The sequence below is a fragment of the Schistocerca serialis genome, unplaced genomic scaffold, assembly GCF_023864345.2.
Source record: "Schistocerca serialis cubense isolate TAMUIC-IGC-003099 unplaced genomic scaffold, iqSchSeri2.2 HiC_scaffold_1400, whole genome shotgun sequence".
Taxonomy (NCBI): domain Eukaryota; kingdom Metazoa; phylum Arthropoda; class Insecta; order Orthoptera; family Acrididae; genus Schistocerca; species Schistocerca serialis.
The window spans coordinates 1571413-1583551 of NW_026047626.1; the positions used below are offsets into that span (position 1 = coordinate 1571413).

The following is a 12139-nucleotide window of genomic DNA, read 5'->3' on the forward strand; positions in this document are numbered from 1 at the left end:
TCAGGACAAACGAGACAGGCAAAATATCCTCAGACATCGGAAATAATGCAATAAATGCAATACTAAAGAAAGCAGGTGATGGTGTGAATACTATTGAACCATCAGCGTGGCTGCAAGATATGACATGAATTATCTTCTGAAGAGAAGGCCACCTCGGGAAATATCAGTCTGGAGTCCTGAGAAATGCTGGAAAACATAACTTCAGTAGAGGCAGGGAATCGATTTGAAAGTGCCGGCCGTTTTGTATGCAATGAGCACAAGACGGTAGGTCGATGTCGGGACGTGATAAATTGGCAAAAAGGTCCTATCGTGTTTGTACTTGCCTCTGTCCGTACGTTGTCTGAAGCCGGTTCATTTGTACATAGGTATCAAAGAGGAATGGTACGTTACACGCAGCCACGCATTGCGGTGCAAGGACAGTGATCGTAACAAGATCCTAACTGACAGGGACCCAATAAGAGGGCCACACGTTGTCAATAGCAGTCGATTTCAAAGCCGACAGGAGTTGCTATTGTCAGTTAATACGTACCATTCTTAAAAAGTTTCCCAGAGAACATAGAGAAGCGGACTGCACAGAGGGCACACTTGGAATCTGCCCCTTCACAGTGAAGACGTTTCCCACAGCAGCACTCACGACTGGACTCCTCCTGTGGGCCAGCGACCACAGCGAATGGGCAGCAGCTGCCTGGCGCCGTGCAGTGTGCTCAGGCGTCTCGCCGTTTGGCCTGTTGTCAAACGATGCGTAATGTCCATCCAGTCAACCGACGGCGCAACGTGTGGAGGATGCAGAAGAGAGGGCAACACTGCATTGGAATAAACACTGTGGTTTTTGTTCACATTAAAAAGCATTACTGGGCCCACGATATACACACATAAAAAAAAAATTGTGTCACCTCAGTTCCGAGAGTTCCGCAACGTGTACCGAAAATTGGAATATAGATCAACATACACATCATCTCTGTCCTTTTTATTGCTTGTTAAAACCACATATTGCATGAGACCTTCAGGAGGTGGTGGTCAAGATTGCTGCACACACCAGTACTGCTAATACCCAGTAGCACGTCCTCTTGCGTTTGATGCATGCCTGTACTCGTCTTGGCATACTATCCACAAGATCAAGGCACTGTTGGTCCAGATTGCTTCACTCCTCAACAGAGATTCGGCGTAGATCCCTCAGAGTAGTTAGTAGGTCATGTCGTCTATAAACAGCCCTTTTCAATCCATCCCAGGCATCTTCGATAGGGTTCAGGTCTGGAGAACATGCTGACCACTTCAATCGAGAGAAGTCGTTATCCTGAAGGAAGTCATTCAGAAGATGTGCAGGATGGGTTCGCGAATTTTCATCCATGAAGACGAATGCCTCGCCCGTATGTAGCCGGTATGGTTGTGCTATCGGTCCGAGGATGGCATTCACGTATTGTTCAGCCATTACGGCTCCTTCCATGACCACCAGCGGCGTACGTCAGCCCCACATAATGCCACCCCAAAGCAGTAGTGACCCTCCACCTTGCTGCACTCACTGGACAGCGTATCTACCGCGTTCATTCTGACGGGGTTGCCTCCAAACACGTCTCTTACAGTTGTCTGATTAACGGCATATACGCCACTCATCGGGAAAGAGAACGTGATGCCAGTCCCGAGCGGTCCATTCAGCTACGTGTTGGGCCCACCTAAAACGCGCTGCATGGCGTCGTGGTTACAAAGATGGACCTCGCCAAGGACATCAGGAGTCAAGGCGCCCATCATGCAGCGTAACGCGACGTCCTGTGGCTGCACGAAAAGCATATTCAACATGGTGGCGCCTCTGTCAGGGTACCTCCGAGCCAAATTCCGAAAATAGTGGTAATCCACTGCAGTAGCAGGCCTTCCGCGGCCTGAGTGAGGCATGTCATCGACAGTTCCTATCTCTCTCTGTATCTCCTCCATGTCTGAACAACATCGGTTTGGTTCACTCCAAGATGTATGGACATTTCTCTTGTTGAGAGCCCTTGCTGGTACAAAGTAACAATGCGCACGTGATCGAACCCTGGTATTGACCGTCTAGGCATGGTTTAACTACAGACAAAACTAGCTGTATACCTCCTTCCTGGCGGAATGACTGGAACTGATCGGCTGTCGGACGCCTCCATCTATTAGGCGCTGGTCATTCATGGTTATTTACATCTTTGTGTGGGTTTAGTGACAGCTCTGACCACCCAAAGGGACTGTGTCTGTGATACACTATCCACAGTCAACGTCTGTTTTCAGGAGTTCTGGGAACTGGGCTGATGCAAAATTGTTTTTGATGTGTGGAGTAGGATGTAGAATCCCAAAGCACCACACAACAATCTCTAGCGTGAAATGCATCCTCCACAGATCTAATTGCGCCGTTAGAGCATTCAGCACTAATGGCTGTGATGTTTTGAGTTTATATTTCATACCATTCCTTGATACCATTTCTTCGGGTTATTGGGGGAAACCACATTAAGATGTTGTTTGACAGATTTTTTGGGATTTTGTTTTGGGCGCAAGGAATTAATTACAATTTAATCAAATTTTGACAATTTTCATTCATGTTTCGAATAGTTTCTGTGAATTTTTTGAATGATTTCAGCCAAAAATAACAGAGTTATGCTGTGATGTCCGCTGAAGGTTGTGAGTAGTGAATTGTGTGTAGCATAGCCATTCCAATTTTCATATGAGTTCAAAAAGGTTTTGATTTTACATTAATAACTTATTTTCTAAGAATATGAACCTCAACGCAAGTGAAAATAATGAAAATTAAAATTTCTGCAGGCGTTGGAACAATTTACTTCGATTTTCACTATTTTTTCTCTTATTATGCACAGAAAAATACCCTTAAAATATGATATCATCTCACGAATTGTTTCATATAATTTATGGACTTAGTGTTGACGGCAAGTGCGAGGCGCCTCCTGAGAGGGAACAATTTTCTGTCCGGCTTGCGTATCTCGGAGAAGGAGAGAGAAAGGCAACGGAAATGAACAGCTCCTGCTGGAAAAGTACGTCGCAGTGCGAATGGAGTGGACTGAGCCTCGGAATGAGCAGCACCTGATGTGGCGCACAGGGCTTTTTACTAGTGAGAGGTTCCAGCCACTGTGTTGCGCGATCGCTTATCTCAGTCTCTGCAATTTCAGTGTTTATGCAGTGATTGGAAGGAGCGACCGTATTTCCGGTGAAACATTTTAGAAATACCGAATGCATCACTTTGCATTACAGTGCTAGTGTGGCGACTGGGTGACACGATACGTGACTTGAATTCACTCACTGGGTTTGCGTAAGAGCAAGATTTCTTAGTGCTTCGGCTAAGATCAGATGGCAGAAATACTTGGAATGCCAGACCTATGTAAGAGTTATCGTTGTAGGTACGGAGGGTGGAGGGGGAAGGAGTGGGGCGAGGGCGGGGGTCTCGAGGAAAACTGCGGACAGAGTCGGTGGGAGGCGGCAGCCCAGTCCAGCACAGGAGGCGAGTCTCGGTGCCGACCACCACTGCACTGGCTGCCGCGGCGCCCGACGTGTCTGGTGAGTCTCCACGTACTCCTTCCACAACGTAAAGTATATACTGTGCGTGTAACTTCCCTCAATTTGGCTGTCTCCTGTTCTCAGTGTTGTCCACACTGAAAAGTGCCGGCTATGAAAATGGGGAAAACTAAAGTGAGACCGAGATGTTTGCCTCTTTTCTAAATTACTTTCCGCGATCTGTAGCGCGACAGTTCTTATAAAGAACTCCCGTATTGGCTAACGTTAGCTTTGAAAGTTACTTATTATTGCTTCTTACAGCACAATTTACGTATTGGTGCTACTAGCAGTGGTTCTTGAACGAAAGTTGCTTTTATGTAAACTTGTCGGATCCAAATGACAACTGAAGCAGGCGAGAGTTCCGGTATGAAACTCTCACTCTACAGCGGAGTGTGCGCTGATATGAAACTTCCTGGGAGATCAAAACTGTCTGCTTAACCGAGACTCGAACTCGGGACCTTTGCCTTTCGCGGGCAAGTAGGAAGGTACGAGACGAGGTACTGACGGAAGTGAAGCTGTAAGGAGGGGTCGTGGGTCGTGTTTAGGTAGCTCAGTTGGTAGAGCACTTGAAAGTCAAAGGTCCGAGTTCGAGTCCCGGTCCAGCACACAGTTTTAATCTGCAAGGACGTTCCAGAAATAAACCTATTGCTGCTTTCTTGGGTTTGTTACCACTTGGCATAAGTAACCAGCCTTGCTATGGCAGAGATTGACATGGTAGTACGTCGATCACACATGTTAACCAGGTTTTTGTTTTCTCCACACATTCCCCATCCACAAAATTAGTAGAAATTGGCCCTTAGCTCAGGTACTGGGTACGATCTTGGTAACAGCAGTTATATCTGCATGGTATGCTACTTAGCGACTACGATAGATCGACCATTGTCGGTAGAAGGCAAGGAAGGACTGAAAACTGTACCTCTGAATGTTGATAAACTGAGGTAATATGCCCACATGAGTGTGTTGCACTGTGTCCAGGACATTCCTGATCACCCTGCCATGCATGTGTTGAACACGTATGTAAGAAAACATTTGTGTATTGTTGTTGTAGTAATGACGTTAGTAGTAGTAGTAGTAGTAGTAGTAGTAGTAATAGTAATAGTCTTTAATTAATAGATCACTTTTTACGGGCATACTGGACACGTCTTGATATTACAATTTAGGAACGATAAATTACTGTAAGTCACATAAAGAGACATTTGCAGGCTTATAGGTCTAGAATGGCAAGAGTGCGACAAATAGTTAGCTGTGACCTTATAATAGGAATAAATCTAGTATTTACCGGATATGATTTACTGATACCACGAAAATCTAAATTAGATGAGTAGGTGAATAGTAGAGCATCCACCCTCCCGAATACAAGGCCAGTCTGTTTACGACAGTGCTACCTCATTCGGTTTATCTCTTGCGTACAATACTTCAAGTGGCAGGGAGCTAGGTTGGAGGGGTAAGGTGCTGGTGCCCAAATGAAACAGTCTATTACACAATACGAATTCATCAAACAAACTCGATAACTTGAAAAATTACAGAGGTCCGTGATTAATGAATTTTGCATGTTATATGAGCCACAGCCTATGAAACGTTAACAAAATTTAACTGTATTTTTACTCTAAGGCCGTCTAGCAACACTACTCACACTTCACATATCAACAACAGCGGTTGCTTCGAACGTAACACCGAGTGACGCATTCAGTTAAATTCAAACAGAATGAAATAATAGGTCAAAAAATGAAAGAATCAATAAGTGAAATTAAATGTATATCAGGCTTGTACTCAAATAAATTCTTAGTACACTAACCAATGGCAAAAGGTTTACTAGTTACGTAGACAACAAAACCAAAATATCTTCATGAACAATATGGAGACGCTCTATACAAGCAAAATCTGAGATAAGAGCTGCTTATACTCATTAAGTTTTCCAACACAATTGTTCAAGAAATCTGACATGATTTAAAATTTACAGTCCTCGCTCCGAGAGACAGTTCAAAGTTACAAATCAGTACCGAAAATCATGATAAGCCACTCAGTTCAAACCGACGACCTATTGGCTCAATCTATTATTTAACACATCAAATGGGCACGCTAAAAGGCGCCTAGTCTCTACACTAATTAATCTCGCACCCAGAACACAACGAAACAGTGTGCTAATGTAGAGATTAAGATAGTGGACCAACAATTATACCTGTTGTCACACGCGCCAGCACTGTGTGGAACAAATTTTTACGCTCTCTCTGATTCAGGAACTTAGGTGACCAAACATCCGCCCCAAGGTAATGGTCTACCTTGGTCCTTTTAAAACAACTTCGTCGTAACTGAAACGTCTTGTTGTTGTGGTCATCAGTACAAAGATTGGTCTGTTGCAGCTCTCTGTGCTACTCTATCCCGTGCAAGGTTCTTCATCTCCAAGTATCTACTGCATCTAACATCCTCCGAATCTGCTTAGAGTATTCATCTCTTGGTCTCCATCTAAGATTTTTACCCTCCACGCTGCACTCCAATACTATATTCATGATCCCTTGGCGCCTCTGAAGATTTCTTACCATCGATCCCTTCTGCTAGTCTAGTTATGCCACAAATTCCTCTTCTCCCCAATTGTATTCAGTACTTCCTCATTAGTTACATGATGTACCAATCTAATCTTCAGCATTCTTCTGTAGGACCGCATTTCGAAAGCTTCTATTCTTTGTTTGTGTAAACTATTTAGCGTCCATGTTTCGCTTCCATACATGGCTACACTTCATACAAATACTTTCAGAAAAGTCTTCCTGACCCTTAAATTTATACTTGATGTTAACAGATTTCTCTTCTTCACAAAGGCTTTCCTTGCCATTGCCAGTCTACATTTTATATCCTCTCTACTTCGACCATCATCAGTTATTTTGCTCCCCAAATAGCAAAACTCCTTTACTACTTTAAGTGTCTCATTTCCTACTATAATTCCCTCAGCATCACGTCATTTAATTCAACTACATTCCATTATCCTCGTTTTGCTTTACTTGCTGTTCATCCTATATCATCCTTTGAGGACACTGTCCATTCAGTCCAACTGCTCTTGCAGGTCCTCTGCTGACTCAGACAGAATTACAATGTTATCAGCAAACGTCAAAGTTTTTATTTCTTCTCCATGGTTTTTAATTCCTACTCCAAATTTATCTTTTGTTTTCTTTACTGCTTGCTCAATGGAACATTGGGGATAGGCTACAACCCTGTCACTTCTCTTCCTACCACTCCTTGCCTTCCATGCCCCTCAACTCTTATAACTGCTAACCGGTTTCTGCAAAAATTGTAAATAGCCTTTCGCTCCCAGTATTTGACAACTGCTACCATCAGAATTTGAAAGAGACTTCCAGTCAACATTGTCAAAAGCTTTCTCTAAGTCTACAAATGCTAGGAACGTAGGTTTACCTTTCCCTAGTGTAAGATAAATCGTTGGGTCAGAATTGCCTCACGTGTTCCAACATTTCTACAGAATCCTAACTGATTTTCCCCGAGGTCGGCTTAACCAGTTTTTCCATTCGCCTGTAAAGAGTTCGTGTCAGTATTTTGCAGCCGTGAAATATTAAACTGATAGTTCCGTTATTTTGACACGTGTCAACACCTGCTTTCTTTGGGATTGGAATGGAATTATTACATTCCTTTTGAAGTCTAAGGGTTCTTCACGTGTCTCATACATCTTGCTTACCAGATGGTAGAGTCTTGTCAGGGCTGGCTCACCCAAGGCTGTCAGTAGTTCTAATGGCATGTTGTCTACTCCAGGGGCCATGATTCGACGTAGGTTTTTCAGTGCTCTGTCAAGTTCTTCATGCAGTATCATATCTCTCATTTCATATTCACTTACGTCCTCTTCCATTTCCGTAATAATGCCCTCAAGTACATCGCCCTTGTGGAGACCCTCTGCATAGTCTCGCCACCTCTCGACCTTGCCTTCTTTGCTTAGAATTGATTTCGATTTGAGCTCTTGATATTCATTTAGATTCACCTTTTCTCTAAAGGTCTCTTTAATTTTCCTGTAGGCGGTATCTATCTTGCCCCTAGTAATGTATACCTCTAAATCCTCACATTTGTCCTGTAGCCATCACTGCTTAGCCATTTTTCACTTCCTGTTCTGGCGCTAGTAACTTGCTTATTCTGTATAAGAAATAGTAGTAAATAATAATAGTGATGCTGTCACTGTTAATTGGTAATATTTACTGGCAAAATAAAACCTAACACTAGATTGCGTACTATCCCGTGTGGCCGTTTTTTCAGTACGACTTAAAAGAGAGAAGGATTATTAATTGATCACCGATGCGTCGGTTCTCGATTGTGTTCAGGAGACGTACTGATTGATTACGCCAAGGGGTTTTCTTAATTGACCTTTTGACCTGGATTGCCTTCACGCAATCAGAATCTTCGATGAAAATACCTAAGGGTCCTATGTGAATATAAAAATAGAAATGAAAGCAAAGTAGTCGAATTTCGTAAGAGAAAGATTAACAGATCGGAAGTTGAACACATTAGTGGTCTCCCAAATACAATCGAGACACTGCGATAAAGAGCGAACCTGTACAAAGCAAATATACAATTTGAACATCATTTTTGGTTAGTGAAAAAAAAATAAGAAGAAAATTACTCCATCGTAAAATATTAATATATCTTGAACAAATTGGCTTTAAACTTCTAGACACTGACAAGTACAGAATAAGTACATGGGTTACAGCTGATATTTATTTTGTATATGGCGCAGTCCAACAATTGCTGCTTTGTCAGTCCGTTCCTTCTTCACCCGAGCTACCGAGACGTTTCTCCGTTGTTCCACATAATTTTTACGTAAGATAAAAATACAACTGGTAGCAATGCTATGTAGTACGTCTTAACATGTCAGCGACCAAAAGTAACAGAGTAATGAAGTTTCTAGAATATTTCTTAACAAATGATAGACTGTTCTGTCTTCTGTTTCGCTGCTTCTTGTATCAAGCGCTGCGGCAATAATTTTAAATATCTGCGCCCAGCGGGTCATAGTGTTTGTTTAGAGTATTTAAACGCTGGACACGCGTCTTGGAATAGGCGCACGTTACAAAAATATTTCGTCTCTCTACTCTCGCACTGTGATGCTCAGCATCTTTATGAAAATACATCATTTGCAAAGTATCTGAAATCCATTAATATTACATTGCTTTCCGAGTGAGGAGCGATGACTCCAAAAAAAAAAAAAAAAAAAAAAAGGCTCAACTGGCTCTGAGCACTATCGGACTTAACTTCTGAGGTCACCAGTCCCCTAGAACTTAGAACTACTTAAACCTAACTAACCTAAGGACATCGAACACATCCATGCCCGAGGCAGGATTCGAACCTGTGACCGTAGCGGTCGCGCGGTTCCACACTGTAGCGCCTAGAACCGCTCGGCTACCCCGGGCCGGCGCGATGACCCAGTCAGGATCATCGCGACTCACGCGTAGTTGTAATATTATTGCTTTCATCAATCAAATTAGTATTACTTGCTAGAATTCTTTGCAATAGATTTCATATATGACATTAGGTAAAGTGGTTGACATAAAGAATAACAGGTAAATATATTCGTACGACTGAAAATGATGGTAAATTGTTCTTGGAGTAATTACATGACTATTGAGCCGGACTCGTTCTAATGTATTATACAAGGATAAGAGGTGTTCATTTCTCGGTAAGAGACAATGAAATTAGGCTAAAAGTACACATACATAGATACATTATACATGGCATAATAAATATTAAAAAATAACAAAGAAATAAATAATTTGACTTCGCAGGAAGTCTGGGAGCAGTGTGCACTCTTGGAAAAATATATTACAAAGAACTGACATTCTTGTTATACAGTGACATTTACAGAGCCAGCCGGGGTGGCGGAGCGGTTCTAGGCGCTACAGTCTGGAACCGCGTTACCGCTACAGTCGCAGGTTCGAATCCTGCCTCGGGCATGGATGTGTGTGATGTCTTTAGGTTAGCTAGGTTTAAGTAGTTCTCAGTTCTAGGGGACTGATGACCTCAGAAGTTAAGTCCTGTAGTGCTCAGAGCCATTTGAACCATTTACAGGAATATTTCTGTCGTGGTCTGGACGTAGATTTGTTGCGCTAAACTCTTAGCACTTTACTGATTTATGGCTTTCATGACATGCAAAAAAAAAAAAAAAGTTTTACTGCGCTTTGGGTAGGTATGACTTGCCCTGGGAGTGGTAGAACTTCAGGTATAAATGGCAGCACTACACTTGAGTGAGGGAAATTGATTGCACTTTCATAGTGGAGGAAACGTAGGGCATCAGTTTCACTGTGAAGGTTGAAGTGTTTGTCTGGATATGATGGCGCGTTGGAAATTTGTCGTGGATCAGGAACGGGAAGACTGGTTCTGCAACGTGTTGAGCCGTTTGGTGGCGGTCTCTGTTTCACTTGATGCATGTTCGAGCTTCCAATCATGTTCTTGTACATGAAAAATACAGAGAAAATCTGTATTAGAATGTCCTTATTTACTAATAACTTAGTCTAAAAGAAAAGTGGATTAGGTAAGGATAACAATAATGTTTATGTACATAAGGTCTCATTCTCTTAGGAGTGCTTAGTTATCGTATTTATTTATTTTCTGGTTTTATTTGGGTCGACAAGTTTTAGTCATTACTTGGCCTGGTCTACAGGTCCCGTAGCAATTGTCAAAGTCGAGTTTGAGACATTTCAGATTAGTGTCTTGATGATTTTATAAGGTATATAAGTGCTTAACTCATGGTTTTATCAGATTTTATATTGAAAGTATTTCAAACACATTTGGAGTCCGCGATCGTAGTGCAAAGGAAACTGGATTGTTGAGCGCAGCGTACTCTGTGTTACGTCCGTTTGTCATAGTCACGTGATAGTAACTTGAAGGCTTCACAACGCTAGCAGCAGTGTTCCGAGAGGGGCAGAACGTTTGGTGACTACTAGCCGTGTCGTGAGTTTTTACAGTTTTTCATCGACTCGGAATTACCGAAGTAGTCAGATGCGGCAACTCCCGTAGCTGTGTCGAAGAATGTGTCTATGGAAAGGCGTACAACACCGGTTGCGATAAGTACAACACTTGTTCACTTGCACAGTTCGGTTTTCTAAATAGTGGTTTCGTGGTGCAAGTACTTATAACATTACTTCAACACATGGAATTCCGCACGTGTCCGTGGAGTTATCACCTTTTCAGTTCACACGTTATTATTATTTCGTGTGCACATGTATTTGGTCGTCATGTTAAAATGCACACGCACAAGTTTTATAGGTGTCCGTTTATTACTTGTCTATAGTCGGTTCACACGCAGCAGCATATACGTGTCCATTAATTGATGACTGCATTATTGCTACAAAGTGGAGTTGTTGTTGTTGTGGTCTTCAGTCCTGAGACTGTTTTGATGCAGTTCTCCATGCTACTCTGTCCTGTGCAAGCTTCTTCATCTCCCAGTACCTACGGCAACCTACATCCTTCTCAATCTGCTTGGTGCATTCATCTCTTGATCGCCCTCTACGATTTTTACCCTCCACGCTGCCCTCCAATACTAAATTGGTGATCCCTTGATGCCTCAGAAATGTTCCACCAACCGATCCCTTCTTCTAGTCGAGTTGTGCCACAAACTTCTCTTCTCCCCAATCGTATTCAATACCTCCTCATTAGTTATGTGATCTACCTATCTAATCTTCAGCATTCTTCTGCAGCACCATGTTTCAAAAGCTTCTATTCTCTTCCTGTCCAAAATATTTATCGTCCATGTTTCACTTCCATACATGGCTACACTCCATACAAATACTTTCAGAAACGACTTCCTGAAACTTAAATCTATACTCGGTGTTAGCAAATTTCTCTTCTTCAGAAAGGCTTTCCTTGCCATTGTCAGTCTACGTCTTATATCCTCTCTACTTCGACCATCATCAGTTATTTTGCTCCCGAAATAGCAAAACTCCTTTACTACTTTAAGTGGCTCATTTCCTACTATAATACCCTCAGCATCCCCCGACTTAATTCAACCACATTCCATTATACTCGTTTTGCTTTTGTTGATGTTCATCTTATATCCTAGCTTCAAGACACCATCCATTCCGTTCAACTGCTCTTCCAAGTCCTTTGCTGTCTGTGACAGAATTACAATGTCATCGGCGAACCTCAAAGTTTTTATTTCTTCTCCATGGATTTTAATTCCTACTCCGAATTTTTCTTTTGTTTCCTTCACTGCTTGTTCAATATACAGATTGAATAACATCGGGGAGAGGCTACAGCCCTGTGTCACTCCCTTCCCAACCACTGCCTCCCTTTCATGTCCCTCGACTCTTATAACTGCCATCTGGTTTCTGTACAAATTGTAAATAGCCTTTCGCTCCCCGTATTTTACCCCTGCCACCTTCAGAATTTGAAAGAGAGTATTCCAGTCAACATTGTCAATTGCCTTCTCTAAGTCTACAAATGCTAGAAACGTAGGTTTGCCTTTCCTTAATCTAGCTTATAAGATAAGTCGTAGGGTCAGTATTGCCTCACGTGTTCCAACATTTCTACGGAATCAAAACTGATCTCCCCCAAGGTCGGCTTCTACTAGTTTTTCCATTCGTCTGTAAAGAACTCGCGTTAGTATTTTGCAGCAGTGACTTATTAATCTGATAGTTCGGTA

The 12139-nt window shown here is 42.4% G+C and overlaps 1 protein-coding gene across 1 annotated transcript in view; it reads left to right on the plus strand.

Annotated features, from left to right (window-relative positions):
• Window positions 1-3444: 3444 nt before the first annotated feature.
• Window positions 3445-12139, plus strand: part of LOC126442675 (uncharacterized) — a 96550-nt gene continuing 87855 nt past the window's right edge. Inside the window, exon 1 of the mRNA XM_050090728.1 lies at window positions 3445-3522. The gene's annotated coding sequence lies outside the window, so the exon portion shown is untranslated. The remainder of the gene's footprint in view (window positions 3523-12139) is intronic.